We start from the raw sequence: 20443 nt of genomic DNA on the forward strand, positions 1-20443 counted from the left end.
AACCCCTAGATCCCTTTCTGCCGTACTCCTTCCTAGACAGTCTCTTCCCATTCTGTATGTGTGAAACTGATTTTTTCTTCCTAAGTGGAGCACTTTGCATTTGTCTTTGTTAAACTTCATCCTGTTTAACTCAGACCATTTCTCCAATTTGTCCAGATCATTTTGAATTATGACCCTGTCCTCCAAAGCAGTTGCAATCCCTCCCAGTTTGGTATCATCCGCAAACTTAATAATCGTACTTTCTATACCAATATCTAAGTCGTTAATGAAGATATTGAACAGAGCCGGTCCCAAAACAGACCCCTGCGGAACCCCACTCGTTATGCCTTTCCAGCAGGATTGGGAACCATTAATAACAACTCTCTGAGTACGGTTATCCAGCCAGTTATGCACCCACCTTATAGTAGCCCCATCTAAATTGTATTTGCCCAGTTTGTCGATAAGAATATCATGCGAGACCGTATCAAATGCCTTACTAAAGTCTAGGTATACCACATCCACAGCTTCTCCCTTATCCACAAGACTCGTTATCCTATCGAAGAAAGCTATCAGATTGGTTTGACATGATTTGTTCTTTACAAATCCATGCTGGCTGTTCCCTATCACCTTACCACCTTCCAAGTGTTTGCAGATGATTTCCTTAATTACTTGCTCCATTATCTTCCCTGGCACAGAAGTTAAACTAACTGGTCTGTAGTTTCCTGGGTTGTTTTTATTTCCCTTTTTATAGATGGGCACTATATTTGCCCTTTTCCAGTCTTCTGGAATCTCTCCCGTCTCCCATGATTTTCCAAAGATAATAGCTAGAGGCTCAGATACCTCCTCTATTAGCTCCTTGAGTATTCTAGGATGCATTTCATCAGGCCCTGGTGACTTGCAGGCATCTAACTTTTCTAAGTGATTTTTAACTTGTTCTTTTTTTATTTTATCTGCTAAACCTACCCCCTTCCCATTAGCATTCACTATGTTAGGCATTCCTTCAGACTTCTCGGTGAAGACCGAAACAAAGAAGTCATTAAGCATCTCTGCCATTTCCAAGTTTCCTGTTACTGTTTCTCCCTCTTCACTAAGCAGTGGGCCTACCCTGTCTTTGGTCTTCCTCTTGCTTCTAATGTATTGATAAAAAGTCTTCTTGTTCCCCTTTATTCCCTTATGTCTGCCTCAGTTTCCCTATTTGTAATAGTGGAATAATAATACCTACCTTACTGAGGTGCTGTGTGTAGCTTAATTCATTCATATTCTCAGAATGCTTTGAGAACCTCAGATTGAAGGTTTGATCTTCAGTGCAGACCATGAAAGGTGGGAGTGAAGTAGGGAGAAAAGGTCTTTCTTTAGGGACAAATAGGTGTGATTTGTCACTGACAGACATTTAAATAAGGCCTTCCTCCAGGGCCCAGGATGAGCATTGCACCCAGTCTAAAAAGGCTTTAAGAGCATCTGGTTCGAAAAGCTGACCACTTACATGTGGACTTGTAGCCTAGAAACACCACATGCCATATGTCTGTTAACAGGTCACTCAGTTGCGTTTCTTTTCAATCTACCTCAGTGAGTAGCAGCTAGTTTTCTCGCTCAGCAAGCAACACACAGCATGTGCCGCTTTGAACAAGCCTACACTGCAGGGAATATTTTGCAGAAGCTGCATGATGAGATTACCAAGTGCTTACTCCTTGCTCTCTTTGTCCTTGGGTTTATTGCCTCTAATAATGGGGCAATATGGTGCATGCCATAAAGATCAGGTTATTCAGTCAGGAGACATGTTTGCTATGTTGTTTTTAATATATTTCCTAAGCAAGCCATTCCTTCCTTTGGATCCAAAGTCAGCAGTCACTTTACCTGAATATTTTAGCAGATGGTCATACACTGTGAGAATTTGCAAACACAGTGTGCCCTGCCTGGGAGGCAGTATGACATGGGGTGAAATTAGGGTTGCCAACTTTCTAATCGCACAAAATTGAACACCCTTGTCCTGCCCCCTGCCCCATCCCTTCCAGAGGCCCCACCCTATCCCGCCTCTTTTCCCAGGGCCCACCCCCTGCTTACTCCATCCCCCCTCCCTCTGTGACTCACTCTCCCCCACCCTCACTCACTTTCACCAGGCTGGGGCAGGGGGTTGGTGTGTGGGAGGGGTTGAGGTCTCCGGCTGGGGATGTGGACTCTGGGGTCGGACCAGAAATGAGGGGTTCAGGGAGAGGGCTCCAGGCTGGGGCCGAGGGGTTCAGAGCATGGGAGGGGGCTCAGGGCTGGGGCAGAGAGTTGCGGGAGGGGGCTCGGTGTGCAGGCTCTGGGCGGTGCTGTCCTCAGGCAGCTCTCAGAAGTGGCGACATGTCCCTCCTCTGGCTACTAGGCACAAAGGCGGCCAGAGGGCTCTGTGTGCTGCCCGCACTCATAGGCGCCGCCCCCACAGCTCCCATTGGCCATGGCTCCCGGCCAATGGGAGCTGCAGAGGCAGCATTCGGAACCCCTGTGGCCACCTCTGCACCCAGGAGCCTTCCGGGAGGCGCACTGAGCCAAGGCAGGCAGGGAGCCTGCCTTAGCCCCGCTGCATCAGCGACTGGACTTTTAGTGGCCTGGGCATTCCTGTCAAAAACCAGACACCTGGCAACCCTAGTGAAATCCTGGCACCACTGACTTCATTGGGGCTAGGATAACACCCACAGAGTATTGCTTGGAAAGTCATAAAATCTGGGTTATAATTCTCATTTTATCACTGCCTCATTTTGTGATCTTATCTGTATAGTCACTTAATCTCTGTTGGCCTCACTTTCTTTATCTATAAAATGGCCATAGAACATTAATATTCCCCATTGTATTGTTCTGTGAAGATGTGCTATATAAGTGCAAGGAATGGTTACAATTATCAAGTGGTACTGAACAGAAAGGATCTGATCTTCTATTAAGCAAGTGTACACAGTTTCTGGATTTGAGCTATGGCAGCCATTCAAGCTAAAATCTGCTTGTTTACTTTCTTTATCTCATAGTGTCACATACAGTAGCATGTTTGGAAAAAAAGTGATGTGAATGAAAAGTCCTCCCCCAGGGACAAACACTCTAATGTGAATATATATTATTCACTAGCTTGTGAGCAAGAGAAAGCAATTACAGCAGAAAGGAGGAAATGCAGCAGCAGCATCAGTATTTGATGTGATGCAGAGCAAAAGTGTATGGGTATTGAAGGTCAGGAGTTGGATAAACTTAATATCAGTGGTAGTGATCAAAGGCCTAACCAGATCAGGTTCGATTGTGCTTGGTGCTGTATACCAAAGTCCATGATTGAAAGACCTTATAATATAATTAATGATTTATTAGGAGACAGGTTTTCTGTTGTGGGTTGCAGAACCATAGACGGACACATAGGGGGCAAATAGACATAGCTTGTCTGCTCATTCTGATGTGAATTCAACATTCCTGAAGCAGCTTTGAGTGACACAGTGCTGGCACTGATCCACAGTACAGAACAACTAATTTGCTTGTGGCAAAAAAACTTACTATAATGGTAAAACAGAGTTTCCAAGAATGGGTTCAAAATGAGCATGGACTCAGCAAACACTGTGCAAGAGCAAAACAAATGGCAAGAGGTGTTGGCCTACAATACCCCATACTGTCTAGTGTCAATGGCACTTGCAGAATGTATCTTCTGACTCTGTATTCACTATGTATTCCATTTATTGATGCTATAGTCATATGCCTAAATGACAGATTTAGAGCTTACAATTAAACAACCTCCAGTTTTAATATTTTACTACCTATATACTCAGGGCCAGCTCTAACTTTTTTGCCACCCCAAGCAGCAAAAAAAAGCGCCGCCCCGCTGTAACACCCCCCCCACCCCGCGCCGCGCCGCCAGAACCCCCCCTCCCCGCCGAGCGCCACGCAGCACTGCCCCTCGCCACCCCAAAATTGGCCGCCCCTTACCAAGTGCCGCTCCAAGCACGTGCTTGGTTGCCTGGTGCCTGGAGCCGGCCCTGTATATCCTTCAGCAAATACATCTATAATGGACTTGAATAAACAAATACACACCACTTACCACATTTGCTTGGTGATAAAAAGCTGTGATCTAAACCAACATAAGGTCTGGTCTGAGCAGTACCAGCAATGGAAGCAATGCTGGCAAGGAAAAGAAGCTATACTCTGTTCCATTACGGAAATTCTGGCTCAATGTGACCCCCACATTCCTTCTCAATGTACTCTAAAAAAAATGTCAACTATGTCCCGCTACCAGGGAACATTGCAGCTACCAGGAAACATTATTTTCCCACTCTTACTTACCTGAAAAAAACTACTGAGGCAGTGACAATTGACCACTTTATGAGACACCAAGATCTAAGATTATTGTACAGTATGCTGTCTTTCATGATGATGCAGCAATTTTGTGCACATATATTTGTATAATGCTATTTTTTTTTCATACCAGTCCATCCATCCATTCACCACACTGCTGATTGCAATATTCTACATCTGCTACTGTATGAGTGATTTTTTTGCTCTGTTAGTATGGTATTTTACATCTTTTTTTTAAGTGTACAAAAACTAAGCTTCTTACCACTCAATTGTAATTCAGAACTTCTCGAAGAACTGCAAAAGACAAAATTATTAGCTAAAGAAACAGGCATCCCCAAGGCTGATTTCCTGGTGAGGAGGGAATTATTTTAATAAGTGTGAGAAAGAGGTTTAAAAATAAATCTTTCCCACTGGGACAAGAACTGAGCACAGTATGAATCAAAGTTCTAAAGTAAACTAAGCAAGATAGACTGTTATACCGTTTAGTGGACCAGCTTCTAAATGATACTATACAGGCTTTCAGGATGTAAAGGACCTTTCTTCAGGGACGTATTATGGATATCAAGTTAAGGTTATAACCTGCTTCCATTACAAAGACCTATGTTAGCCTCCCCTCTAATTATGATTTGGACCCAAAAATTGCCAGTTACTCTAAAGACAAAGGAGAATATTTCCATTAAGTTTGAAGATAATTTATTACACAGTCTTTCAGTCAGAGGTTATTTAACTATTGCCCTGATTTGAAATTTTGACTTTTGTCTAACATTTCTTTGTCTCCAACTAAATCAAGAACAGTTTGTTACTACCCATTCCAACTTTCTATTAAGTTTGAAGTAACTGAGAATGCATGCACTGGCTCACTGTTAAGAAACCAGACTGTAATTAATCAAATTTCTTAACTGTTTTGGAGGTGGATAGCGTTGAACTCAATCCTCCTCCCAGTGATTTCATTGGGAAGGTTTTTTGCTATGGATTTCAGGGAGAGAAAGATCAGATCTTTGGGTATGTGTTACCCTCTACTGGATAGTTGCAGGTTAGAGAGTATATGGGCCAAATTCTCTGTTGTGTAAATGGGCATAGCGCCATTGAATTTAATAGAGATGTGCCTCCTGGCACCAGCAGTGAATTTACCACTATAGGTGTGTTTCTGTAGTCACTAGAGTTCCCTTCTACACTCAAGTGATATTTGTGAAGTTGAAGGATGTTGACTTTGGTTTTAGCTCCACCGATGTATCTAGTTTCATTAGAGATGTGGTATCCTCTCCATAGTTACAGATTGACTTGGATTTCCTTGTAATTCCAAGAAGAAAATATATATATATATATATATAAAAACTCCATGATAACATAATCTGTCACCACTTTGGTCTGTTGTGGGCTGTTGCTTCCCAGTTACTGTGGTCAATCTGACATGCTTTCAAGTTTGACTTCAGTGTGTCTTTATATAATTTCTACTGGTCACCAGGCAGATAGTCATTGGGCCGGAGAGAAAAAAAAGAGTCTTGGATTGACTCTGTGGACCAGTGCTTAGGGAACCCACGTGAGAGGTGGGAGATCCTGGATTCCACTGCTCAGCCATTCTTTCATCATTTATCCAGAGTGCAACAGCTTCAACAGGGGAGACTGAGGGAGCCCCCTGGCAGAATATCCCATAACTCAGTGATTAGAGAACTCTCTTGAGAGGTGGGAGCATCTCGTTCAAATCCTTTCTACTCCCTGGCAGAGTGGGGAGAATTGAACCTGTCTCTCCCACATCTCTAATCACTGGGCTAAAAGTTATAAGGTGGGCAGCACCACCCCTACTTCCTCCTTCCAGCTGGATTTTGAATGGGACTCCATCCAGTAGGCAGCCTCTGAGCACACCTTCCAGACTGGGCCCTGCACACGGCTTCAGTGACCGAAAGCCTGTCTTCCCCTGATTTTTGACTTACTTTGGGGCTTAGGCAGGAGGTAGCTATCCAGATGCCTAAAGTGAGGCAGCGGTATACATGCCCAGAGGCACTTCAGGTATTTCTACTCTGAAAAACTTAGGTGCTGAATGAGTTTAGGCACCTGCAGGGTTCAGCATATGTTTTGTGGATCACAGTGGAGCCAAAATGGGATTTAGGAGCCTAAGTCTGGGATTTTGGCACTTAAATACCTTCATGACTCCTATCACAAGAAACTAAGGGTTTAGGTGGAAAGATAAAAAGCTCAGTGGAACTGATTGAAATTCATAATTTCTGTCTGGTGGGAAATTCCAAGATTCTGAAATTTGGTTTTGTCTGGAATAGGAATGTAAAATCAAAATCTCAGCATTTTTCACCAAATATTTTGTTTTGATAAGATCCATTGAAATTAATGGGAGTAAGGAACCTAGGAACATCTTCAGGCACCTCAATACCTTTAAAAATCTGAACCATGAAAATGGGATTTAGGCAGTTTTGAAAATTTTACCTGAAGCCATAAGATCAAATGAGGTCACCTGGGGAAGATTATAGAGAGGAAGAGCTAGCCAAGGGTAGCGCCCTAGATGGTGTCAGCAGTACCAGTGGAGGGAATGCAACGGAAAGAAAAGCTATCAGAATAGTCTGAACAGTAGGTAAGGAAAAAGTGTCTGAAGAGACTAGAGGGACAGATAGCCAGATTACAGTAGGTAGGATAGGGGAGATACCTGCTTTGAGGTTTAGGACAGTCACTACTTCCTCTCTAATTGTTAACTGTAAGCATGATGTGAAGGACACATTCTTCAAGTCCATGCAGTAACAGAACTCCAGATATAATGAAATACATAAAATAATATTAAATCTAAGCCAAAAAAATAATAGCCAGGAGTAAACTATTCCACAAAACTGGCTTCTAAAACCACAGAATAATGGAGTGATTCCTTCTTCAAAACCTTCAGTGCAGGGACTAATGACTATCTCCTAAATCCAGAGATTTTATTTCCCACTCCTCGATGACAAGATCAGGCCTAGTTCCACTGATTTAACCAACTGGGATCCAAGGATAATATCCGCCCACCCTTATTCCATGAAACTGTAACCCACTGCTAACTTGAATGCTGTCTAGGAAGCTCCAGGAAATAGCTTCAGACTCTGTTAAAAGGTAAATTAGAAATCAAAGCAACCATGCACAAACTAATCAACAATGTAATATAATAATCATTTCTCTTTGGTTCTAGTTATGTATGTGTAGTTAATAGAAAGAATGAAAGACACTGCTGTTGCCTCATTCAGTAATATTACTTTCAGCTGCAAACTACACTCAGCTGTAGGCTATAATAGAGTTTGTTTCTAACAGCTCTTGTTAACCCAAGCCTGGGATATTTGAAGTAATTCAGCGGGTGAACTCCAAGGCATCATTACTGTTAGAAAATGAAACAGAGTAGAAGAAAGGCCTGAGAAAAACTAAAAGAAACTAATTCTATAGAGGCATTCACATAGACTATAAAGATTTGCTCTGGCACCCTCCTGCCTCTCCCAAGCCAAGCCTCTAGAAAACTAACCCCCAAAATTTCTCCAGAAGGAGCCCTCTCCTTCACAAATCATTGTCATTATCCATCCAGTTAGCAACTGACTAAGTGTGGATGCAGGATATAAGTGACAGGTCCATCAAGAGAGAGGGTTAATAGATTATTACTATTTTAGTATGCATTTATTTAGTCATAGGAAAAGGAAATCACTGATACGAACTAGTGAAAAACAAACCCAGCCATGTCCTGGGGAGAAAGCATTTTTAATGATTGAATTTCTTTGTCTCAGCTCCCCTGCCTGTAGCATCCATCTGGGATGGACAATGTGGCAAAAGTCTCTTCCAAAAATTAAAATGTGAATGCTAAATACATTTGTGGAGGGAAAAGTGAAGCTATACTCCCCTTTAGCAGAGCAGCTGCCATCCCTTCTCTCCAGCTCTTTTCCTTTTCTCTTCCCACTGTGCAGCATTACTTAGTGTAGGGTCTGCCAAACGGGAGGTGAGAGATGCTGGACCCCCTGAGGATTGAGAAAATGGAGGGGTTGACTGTACACATTGAACATGAATGGTAGGAGGAGATGCTATTCTACTCTTGTTCCTTTCTGCCATCTAAAGGTATCTTCTAAAGCATTGTACAGTGCTTTTGAGCAGGGGGTGGGTGGGTGTGAGAATCAGTAAGCCTGGGTTCTATTACCCACTGTGTGACTTTGAATAAGTCAATTATTTTGCCTCAGTTTCCCCATATGTAAAACAGGGATATTGATATTTATCTGCCTTTGTAAAGAGCTGGTAAGACCTAGGGATGGAAGGCACCATAGAAATGCAAAGTTTTCTTTATCAGAGTTGGGACTGGGATGCAAAATTTGATTCCAAATTTAAAAGAGCAAAGTTTGATTCCAGCATTTAAAGCAAATTCTAACTATTGGAGGTTAGGAGGAAATCTTACCCAGGGACAGGTTGTCTCATAACTGCCTACTGCAGGATTTCTGGCACCTTCCCCTGGAGCATCTGGTACTGGCCACTGTTAGTGACAAGATACTGAATTCAGTGGACGCCTGGTGTGATCCAAAATGTCAATTTTGTTCCTCATTTTCCCAGCGTTTGAAGCTATTTGGTACAAATCGATCTCTAATTTGTATTCATCAACTCATATACTTATTTGTGAGGAGATTCCCATGTTCATAAACCCCCCTCTATAATTGTCTTCATGTATCTGAAAGAAAACCCTACAGTGATAGACTTCCCTCTCCTTCAAACAGATTCTGGAGGAATAAACACAATTCATAATGTGCAAACCTGAAAAGGTTTTGTTTAAGACATCCTTATTATTATTTATTTATATGACAGTAGAAGGCCAGAGGTAACAATTAAGATCGGGGCCCCATTCTGTTGGGCAGTGTCCAACACCCAGATAGACCAGGTCCATATCCCAAACAGCTTGCCATTTCATTTGAGAAAAGATGCTACAGGTGAGTAACAATCCAAAAGGAAAGGAGGGGGGAGTGAGGATGAGGGTAATGAAAATAAGATCATTTGGTTACAATGGCCAACTATTGTTTAATTTGATGGTATCCACCATCTTAATTTAAAGACAGATCTATTTATTTATTTTACTAAATAAATGAAATCAGCTGTCCCCCCAATAGCCATCCAAATTAGCTAGCTGTGGTTGGCTGGTTTTTTTGTAGGTGTCACAGCAGAGTTAGCTCTTGAGAGGGCAGTTGCCTTATGGATCAGTGTAGGGGGCGCATTCCATGTATAAGGAAGAGCAGGGAAGAAAGCCCTGAGACATTTTTTGGGAGAAGCAGACAAATGAGCTTTCAAGGCTGGTATCTTTAAAGTGGCCAAGAGGGAGAGGGACACATAGAAAGAGACGAGAGCAGATAAAAAGGGTGAGGCAGAGTAGAAGTGACTCCCAGTTATGGGCCTGAATGAAGGGAGGATAGCAATGTTGTCAGTGATATAGACGGGAGGGTGAGGGAAAGGTCTGGGAAGAAAGAATAGGGAGTTCACTGTTGGTCATGTTCTATTTAAGTTGTTGATGAAAAATCTAGGGGGAGATGTCCGAGACACTGACATGAAGGATTGAGTGGATGGAAATAAGTGTAGATTGGAAAGGTGGTATCAGTATAGAATATAGATGATATCAAAGAGTATGTGGATGTTCCCCTGAATTTCTTGGGTTGGCAAAACGAGGCTGGAAAATCTTGCTAGTAAAGACTTTGCTGCAAAATATCTGGTACTTTTTGCCACTCACTGGAGAAATAATACTGTAACATTTATAAACAGAACAAAAAATGACCTATCCTCCTGGCAATAATCAGAATGACTTCCTGCCGCTACTCAGGCAGCTGTTCCTATGCGGCCATGTCAGTGTTGGAAGCATCGCTTTTGGATGTGGCAGCTCTGAGAAAGAAATAAACAATCTTGGCAGCACCAGTCACTGTAGCTAAATGCTGGCAGACATCTTAAAAGCCACTGATAGTGTTCTCCATATTACACCATCTCCTGGCTTCAGAAAAGTCGGGAAAACACTGACCATATGCAGGTTTGAATTATCACTATGCAAACTGTTCACAGTAAATCTTGAAACAAGGCAAAACTCTGCTGGTTTAGGCTTTTATTACAAACTTGATGTTCCGCCAAGGTTTCTGAAAAGTTTTACAAACCTTTTATGGGACCCTGAGCACAACTTTACACAAATGTTTTATGGTTGTGTCAAAACCTCCAGAAACTTGTGTTTTAACACAAAATCAGGTGAAATTTGGCAATTTTAGCAGATTTTGGTTGGATTAAGATGAGCCTGAAACACAAAGAAACATTCAGGAAGTGCAAAGCCATGGGTATAAAACTGAGAAAAAGATCTGTATGGCGAATATCTATCTGTCTATCTCAGAGATATTGGATTCTGAATTAAAACATTTGTCTAGTGGAGTTCTCTTGTGCTGAGACACCAGAGGAAGGTGTTTTTTTTTAAAGAAAGAATGCTGAATTCAGGAGACTTCAGGATAATTAGGTGAGCATTAGTCTATTTATAGGTCTGTTTCACTCTAGTTGGAAGATAATTTTATAACTAAGAAGTTTTCTCAAAGTAGGATGTGGAAGAGCCAAGATAATATTTTCTGAAATACAGATATATAGAGGGATGAAGAAAGGCAGGACACAGTACTACCATATGGAAACCCAGAGACCTCACATGATACCATCTCCTAGTCCTGCAAAAGATTTTAGTGTGACTGTGCATGGGCATATGTGCTCCCTTACATCAATCCCTTTGAAGGATGTGATTGGTAGACATCACTTTCCCAAGTTATACACTTTTCACGCTTTAAATATTTTCTCATAAGTCAATTCTTCATGCACCTTCCCCCTACCCACCAATATTTGTTCTTCTCTGAACATCCTCCAATTTGACTACACCTTTCTGGTGTACCCAGAACTGCGAGAGATATCACAGGTGCAGGCTCACCATAGCTGTATAGAGAAGGACCCATAACCCCCTTTCTCTGTGACACGGCTACTGTAACAAGCAGCCTTATTTGCTGCCATGTTGAAATAAAAACTTATTTCTAATTTTCTATCTAAGTTTGCAACTGCTTTTTAGCTTTCTCAGCCCCGTTGAATAACAGCATATACCCAGTGAAGGCAGATAAACACAAAAATACTTTTGCTGGAAGGTTGCAAAATTACACTGCTTTATTTCTTAGCATACAGAACAGTTACACATAAGAACCAAAAAACAGAGCGAGGGAGGGGGAGAGAAACAGGCTGCTCCCTGAGGCAGCAAGGCACAAGTCCCACACCCCCTGCTTTTAAGATGGCTCTTACTAGACTGACTCTGATCAGACAATTTGTTACAGAGCTCCCAAACTAGCCTGCAAGAAGGACCAGAACGCGTCGCTCACATATTAAAGTGATAGCTTACGATTCCAAGACAGTCCTCAATTCACTACAAAACTGAATATACTCTCTGGATTTTCACAAATGCTTAAAAACATCCCTAAAAACAGCACGTAACAAAGCACCCTTAACATAACTTAAAACCGCATCTAAATTAATTCACAGCAGCCCAATTCAATACCATGCACCAACAGCAAGCCAGGCAATGTAAAAGCTCAAATCACCCTCCAACAATTTCCCAATTGTGATTCCCCTTCCCCACGCCAGTTTTGAAATACTTGGGGTGGGGTGGGTGGGAGGGTGAGAGGGAGAGATGAACTATGCAGCAAGCCTGGAGGTCAGCAGATTCAGATTCTTTCAGCCCAAGGGGAGTAGCCAAATGTCAAAGCCCCAGGGCCCTCACAGAGAAAATGGTCACTATCCCCTTCTTGTTCATACTGAACAGAATAAAAAGTGGCTATGACAGACTGACAATATTCTGTACTATCCTGAGCAAATCGTACAGAATTAAGATCAACCTTGTTGAATTAGGGTTAATACCTTTGGAATACATTGTATTACAAATGCAGTTGTGTATGTGTTACTGACGCACTGTATGTTACTTCTCTAGTATGGGGGATGCTTTAATGGACATCCTCTGTTATCAGCCATTTGAAGCCCCTGCCCCCCAGAGGTCTGCATATACTAGTTCAAACTGGATTTTCCAGGGATCAACAAACAAATGAAGGATTTTTGCGTAAATAGCCTGGTTGTAAACTGGCTGATGGCCTTTTTCCTGATCCAGCAAACAGACTGGACCCCGGTCCATGGAAGGCCCCATCCTTAGGGTAGAGTTGGAAGGACTTGGCCTCATGAGGTCCCATAAGACTGGGTGCTTGTTCTGAGCTAAAGCTGTGATGACTTGTAACCACAAGGAATCACCTTAGGTGGGGAGTTAAAGGACTGCTCCTGCCAGAATCCAGGTTGGGGTGAACTCAGGTAAGCTTTTTAGCATGCGTATAATTTTTTTCATTGTTTTAAACATGTTTTCTCTATTGTGCTTTGTACCTTGAGAATAGAGTAGGCTTGCATAGAAAGTTCTGTAGTGTCTTGTAATTGTAGCAATTACACCCGTTAACCATCTCTGAAGCAAGCAGGTGTCCTGGGCAACCTGTCTGTGCTGGGAATAACATAATGAAGGTAGGGAACACTGTGGCCTGGGTATACCCCAGTCAGAAGGGAGAGACACATGGGTCTCCACCCAGAAAGGCAATAGCTGGGGAGCTGGAAGCCAGAGAGTGGGTGTCCTTGTTGTTGGCCCATGCAGAGGAAAAACAGGAGCAGTTGCCCTGAACTGTGAGAGCAGCAACATTTGCTGAGTACGGAGGGGATACAGCACTAGCCTAGGATTTAAGAGTCTGGGTTCAGTTCCTGGCTTGACTGTGGACTTCCGGTGAGAGAGACCTGGGTAAAACAGGACTTCCTGTGAGAGACACCCGCTGACTTTAAGTCCCAATGGAACTCCAGGTGATTGTAGGTGCTATCTGTCCAGAGCAACCTATAGGACAGAGGCCATGCTGTCAGTGATTCATTCAGCTCTCATTCTCTTTAGTTTAAGAAATCCCATTGCCATTCATGTTCGGTTAACAATTAGAACAAGTTAATAACAGCAACTGTGTGAAAAGCAAAAATCCTGGGTTCGGTTCCTACTGAGCTTTATAACTTTTGACGTTACATTTTCATTGTCGTTTAAAAGTTCTATGTATAGTTTACTTGCACATACCAAAGTGGAACTGACTTTCTCAAAGTTTATCAATGAGAAACAGCTTGTTTAGCAAATGGAGCATCCTCTTCTCGATTATTTTAGTGTTGTACTGTGACTCTTACTATGACATCCTTTAATTCTTATTTCATGCCTGAAATTTAAAATTAGATATGCTCAGGAACTTGGCAAGAATGCTTCATTTTTAAAATGTTCTCTGGATTTCCTCCTGATAAGCACTGCAAAGTTTCGGCTGGGATTGTATCTTAAATGGTTGGAGGGCACACTTTCAACATTTAAGTGAAGCTGGAGTTAGGATAAAGAGTAGCCCAATAGTAATAATGAAAGGGGCATTTCAGTATCCTGGGGGAAAGGAACATGTCTGGTCATCTCAATTTTTGTTGTAAAGGGTGATAGCAGAAGATTTTCAGCACCTGGCATTTATAAAATAGCTTATATACAGTATTATCAGCAGTATCAGCCATATAGAGAGTAAGATGCATCCATTGTATATGTTCTATCTTTAATGAGCTTCAAATGGGAACAAATATTTTTCTAACACCTATTTATAACATTTATTTGGAAAGTTACTCTCTACAGGAAAACCTTTTGCTTATGTAACTTGACAAATCACACTGAGATAAGAGACAATGTTTAGATTATAAATAAATCTCGGTTGCATACAAAATCTTCTCCATTGCATATGTCCTTAAGCATTCCAGGGGGACCGGATATCTATCATTCCTTTATATACTAATACAAATGTGTCCATAGAAGGACAGATTTGTCAACCATGTTCATGTGCATAAATCAGTATATTTTAAAAATATACATTACTAACTACAAATATTAGATATCAATACTTAAGGTTATAAGAGAATATTTCATTTATACACAAGTAAATTTCAATTCTGCACATGTTAAAATATCACATTTCCCTTGAATGATACTTGTGCTCTTTGGTATGTTCTGGAAATATAAAGAGATTTGGACATCTATAGGAGTGCTCACATAACCATTTCACTGAAGTATTAATTGTTAATAGTTAGTGTTTCATTTATTATTGAAGCCCAAGTTTATTAAGACTCCTCTCTGAACAATCCTGCAAGTTCTGACAAAAAAAATGACTTCATTGCATTTCTTGAAAGAGCTGTGTGCAGATGTATGCAGAACCTCTACAGATCAGGCCACCAGTAGCTTAACAACAGTCATATGGGAAGTCAGTTTAAAACTAATAGAAATAAATACATATTTACAGATTGAACAGTTAATCTGTGGAACTCATTGTCACAACATATCATTGAGGGAAAGCACTCACAGAGATTCCAAAAAGGATTGGCTTGTTTCTGGATAATGAGCATATTGAGAGTTACATAGTAAGGATTAGAAAGAAAAAGTCCAGAAGAGATTTTTTTTCTCTTCAGGACATAAACCAACCTCTAGCTGAGAGGATAGTTTATTCCATAATTTTCCACCACAGGGGTTTCTATTCCTTATCTGAAGCACTTAGTTATGGCCACTGTCAAAGATAGGATGCTGAACCAGGATTCCTGTGTTCCTACTTAAATTGATTGGTTCTATTTTAATTTGGATTCAGGCAAGTTTCATGCCTTTTGTTGTCTGCATGGGTCTGACAAAATAAGCATTCCTATTGCTGATATTTCAGGATATAAAGTGATCAGGGGGTGATGATGAACTTTCCTCCCCATAGTAAATGATATTCCACAGTTAGGTTCATTATGTTTGATAGAGGAGGGGATGAATGATTTGGGTGGTTTATACCTTCTTCTGAAGTATCCTCAATTAGGTGGATTTTCTCCACACAGTAGTCCATAAAACAAGAGGCTTCATAAATGGTGGCAAAGATATATCTACCCTCTGAATAGCATTCTGAGCCCTTTTGGGAAAAAAGCAAGGTATATTCCAATCCAAGTGTTTTCTTTATAGCCGCGAATGTATGTCTAGTTTTCACCAAAGACAGCATGTACTCTAGAAAATGTCCATCCTCTGACATAGCTGCAGTTGTTCTGGCTGCTTTAATTATTTAGTATTAGTCACAAACTAAAGCACACATTTGCTGTTGGGTAGATCTTGTTCTAATTGGCAGAGGTGCTCCTGAGTTTCACTGAAACTTGTCTTGTATTATAAAATGTGAAATATTTACAGAAAATTGTAAATATTTTCTAATGTGCTGTATGTTTCTTACCAAGTGAATGCCATCATTTCACCCTGCACAGATCGGATGTTTGTCTTACTCCATTCAGAATAGAGTGGCTTATTAATAGAGTTTGGCCAGACAAGGTGTCTCTTCCTTTTCAAAATACTTACATTTACAGTTTGGGCATTTTTCTGCTTCTAGAAATAGGTAGCATAAAAATCCCAAGCAGGTATGCAAATATGTCACAGATATTTCTGTGCTAGCCTGGCTATATCCCATCTATAGCTTATGGAGCCTTCACTTCTTCATCTAGAGTGGATATCACCACTTTCTTGATGCGTTCCCTCCAGAGTATCAAATGTTCTTTAAGACTTTTATATGGCAATCAATAATTATCAGTCATACACTTACTGCAATACTATCAAACCCTTCCATTGTTCATATATACAGTCTGTCAAGCAGCTGAATGATGAGATTGAATTGTATGCCATCGTTTTTCTATCTGTCAAGTTTATAGGGTGATTTGGAAATACAGGGCCTACACACTGGTGTAATTTCATTGACTTCAGTGGAGTTGTTAGGATTTATATTGGTGTGAGTGAAAGACAATCAGACTATTAAACATCTAGAGCAAAAGAAGTACATGACTAGGTTATTATGCCACCCTTTACAGACTGACTACCTAGTCAGATAACTAGCTCCTTTCAGAATAGAAGAAGTTGCTGTACTGCTTGGACATACCATGTCAACCTTACAGTTAGAATTGAGCTGTCCAAAAGCTCACTAGATCAGAACTGATATGAGCCTTGATTGTCTGGAAATATATGGATTGATTCTGAGAGATGCTGAGCACCCTCAGTCTACTCCTGCTAAAGCCAATAGAGTTTTGGAATGCTCAGCACCTCTTAGGATCAGGCAAATAATAAGAATGACAGATAGGGCAACTTCCAGCAATATCTTTGGGAGATCATATTGCATTAAATGTATGAACGGTTTATGTATTGTTGTGGGCCAGGGACTGTATGTACTAGATGGGCATAATTCCTCCAGGAAGAGAAAACAGTAGGGCAAATCATTCAGGTTATAACACCTCCAGAGATGTACCACCTCTTGGGGAATGCTTATATATTCTGGTTTAAACTTGATTCTCCAGAGACCAACAGACACAGAAAGGACTTTTAAATAAACAGGCTGAGATTGAACTGACTCAGGGCCTTCTTCTGGTTCTGGATTTAAGATGTATGAACTTGTAACCAAGGGGAAAATCCAGTTCTGGGTTTCAAAGGATTAAAGCCCACCAGAGTCCTATATGTGTGATACACATACACTCATCCCAATGCGCTTGCTTAGGAGGAGCTGTGTGGTAAACTATAACTGTGGGCAATACAGGGTCAGAACCTTCAGAGAGAAGGCAAAACTGCCTTTTAAGCAGTCTTGTTTGAAGCAGGTGTCCTTGATAGACTACGGAGGGGGGAATATATGTGCAGTTGGCCTGAAATTGTGACAATGAGAACTGGATTTCTTGAAGGAGTTCAAGAACTTCTTTGTTTTGGTTGGTTCTGAAATGCCATTTTTTCACAGTAATTCAGTCTTCGCTTTTTGATCCATCAGAAACCATTAAGGTCAGGAAAGATGCATACCTGTGAAGGTGAGCTGAAATTCTTGTAAAATAAATAAATTCTAAAAACTCATCAATAGACTACACAGGCACAGAATACACTATGCATTTTTAATTAAAGAGCCAAAAATCAGTTCTTCCTTTATTAATTTCTTTATATTGTTAATTATAAAAAACACATTACTGAGCACCCATCTTGTGATCCATGCACTGCCACGCAACTTGTTAGTCACCACAATCATCTACTGATCTGCTATTCACACTCCAATAAATATCTTCTGTTAAACACCACAATCATGAAAGGGTCCCAAAAAAAGATATGTCATAATAAATGTACAAAAGCCATCCTTCCACACCCTCTCCAAATGCCCTAGACAAGAGATCGGTTTTGCAGTGTGTCTGGAAGATTAAGAAGTGCAAGTTCTAGTGGGAGGGACCAAGTGAGGAAATGAATTGTAGTCTATAATGGCTGAGCCATTACAAACATTGAATCTATCTCCCCTTGTAAGTATTCTCACACTTCTTATCAAACTGTCTGTACTGGGCTATCTTGATTATTACTTCAAAAGTTTTTTTCTCTTACTTAATTGGCCTCTCAGAGTTGGTAAGACAAAAGCCACCTGTTCATGCTCTCTGTATGTGTGTATATATATCTCCTCAATATATGTTCCATTCTATGCATCCGAAGAAGTGGGCTGTAGCCCACGAAAGCTTATGCTCTAATAAATTTGTTAGTCTCTAAGGTGCCACAAGTACTCCTGTTCTTTTTGCGGATACAGACTAACACGGCTGCTACTCTGAAACCTGTCATTAGCAAGGCGCTGCATTTAACCGTATGGAGTGGAAATCCATCAACTTCATGAAAAAACTCGTACAGATACAGACAGACATCATCTTCCTTTCCAAATGCAAACAGATGGACTAAAGGACTAAAGGTAAAAAATCCATTACAATCTACATATCACACAGACTATGCTGAGAGACTGTATCACACACTCTCAAAGAAACTGCGAAACCACCTGATCAGCATCCTATACAGCAAACAGGGAAAGATTAAGAATGAGCTCTCAAAACTGGATACTCTCATAAAAAACCAACCTTCCACACAAACTTCCTCATGGATAGACTTTACAAAAACTAGACAAGCCATTTACAACACAAACTTTGCCTCTCTACAAAGGAAAAAGGACACTAAACTATCTAAACTGCTACATGCCAGAAGGAGCCACAACAGTAGTTCCCTTAACCCACCCAACAATATTGTTAATCCTTCCAGCTATACTCTTAGCCCAGCAGAAGAGTCTGTTCTATCTCGAGGCCTCTCCGTTTGTCCCTCCAGACCCACAAACATGATACAGTTCTGTGGTGACCTAGAATCCTACTTTCGACGTCTCCGACTCAAAGAATATTTCCAACATACCTCTGAACAGCATACTAACCCACAGAATCCCCCCTACCAGCACTACAAAAAAAAGGATTCTGCGTGGACTCCTCCGGATGGTCGAAACAACAGACTGGACTTCTACATAGATTGCTTCCGTCAACGTGCAAAGGCTGAAATTGTGGAAAAGCAACATCACTTGCCCCATAACCTCAGCCATGCTGAACACAATGCCATCTACAGCCTCAGAAACAACTCTGACATCATAATCAAAAAGACTTACACAGGAGGTGCTATCGTCATCATGAATAAATTGGAATATGACCAAGAGGCTGCTAGACAGATCTCTAACACCACATTCTACAGGCCATTATCCTCTGATCCCACTGAGGATTACCTAAAGAAACTACACCATCTGCTAAAAAAACTCCCTGACAAAGCACAGGAACAAATCTGTACAGACACATGCCTAGAACCCCGACAAGGGGTATTCTATTTGCTACCCAAGATCCATAAACCTGGAAATCCTGGACGCCCCATTATCTCAGGCATTGGCACCCTAACATCAGGATTGTCTGGTTATGTGGACTCTCTCCTCAGGCCCTATGCTACCAGCACTCCCAGCTATCTTCGAGACACCACTGACTTCCTGAGGAAACTACAATCCATCGGTAATCTTCCAGAAAACACCATTCTGGCCACTATGGATGTAGAAGCCCTCTACACCAATATTCCACACAAAGATGGACTACAAGCTATCAGGAACAGTATCCCCGATAATGTCACAGCTAACCTGGTGGCTGAACTTTGTGACTCTGTCCTCACCCACAACTATTTCACATTTGGGGACAATATATACCTTCAAGTCAGCAGCACTGCTGTGGGTACCCGCATGGCCCCACAGTATGCCAACATTTTTTATGGCTGACTTAGAACAATGCTTCCTTAGCTCTCGTCCCCTAACGCCCCTACTCTACTTGCGCTACATTGATGACATCTTCATCATCTGGACCCATGGAAAAGAAACCCTTGAGGAATTCCACCATGATTTCAATCATTTCCATCCCACCATCAACGTCAGCCTAGATCAATCCACACAAGCAGTCCATTTCCTGGACACTACTGTGCTAATAAGCGATGGTCACATGAATACCACCCTATACCGGAAACCTACTGACCGCTATACTTACCTACATGCCTCCAGCTTCCATCCAGGACACACCACACGATCCATTGTCTACAGCCAAGCTCTAAGATACAACCGCATTTGCTCCAATCCCTCAGACAGAGACAAGCACCTACAAGATCTCTATTAAGCATTCTTAACACTACAATACCCACCTGCTGAAGTAAAAAAACAGATTGACAGAGCCAGACGAGTATCCAGAAATCACCTCCTACAAGACAGGCCCAACAAAGAAAATAACAGAACACCACTAGCTGTCACCTTCAGCCCCTAACTAAAACCTCTCCAGCGCATCATCAAAGATCTACAAACTAACCTGAAAGATGATCCCTCACTCTCACAGATCTTGGGAGACAGACCTGTCCTCGCTTACAGACAATCCCCGAACCTGAAGCAAATACTCACCAGCAACCACACATCACTGAACAAAAACACTGACCCAGGAACCTATCCTTGCAACAAAGCCCGATGCCAACTCTGTCCACATATCTATTCAAGTGACATCATCATAGGACCTAATCACATCAGCCATACCATCAGGGGCTCGTTCACCTGCACATCTACCAATGTGATATATGCCATCATGTGCCAGCAATGCCCCTCTGCCATGTACATTGGCCAAACCGGACAGTCTCTACGCAAAAGAATTAATGGACACAAATCTGACATCAGGAATCATAATACTCAAAAACCAGTAGGAGAACACTTTAACCTGTCTGGTCATTCAA

The sequence above is a fragment of the Terrapene carolina genome, unplaced genomic scaffold (genome assembly GCF_002925995.2).
Source record: "Terrapene carolina triunguis isolate 2854851 unplaced genomic scaffold, T_m_triunguis-2.0 Scaffold211, whole genome shotgun sequence".
In the NCBI taxonomy this organism is placed as follows: domain Eukaryota; kingdom Metazoa; phylum Chordata; order Testudines; family Emydidae; genus Terrapene; species Terrapene triunguis.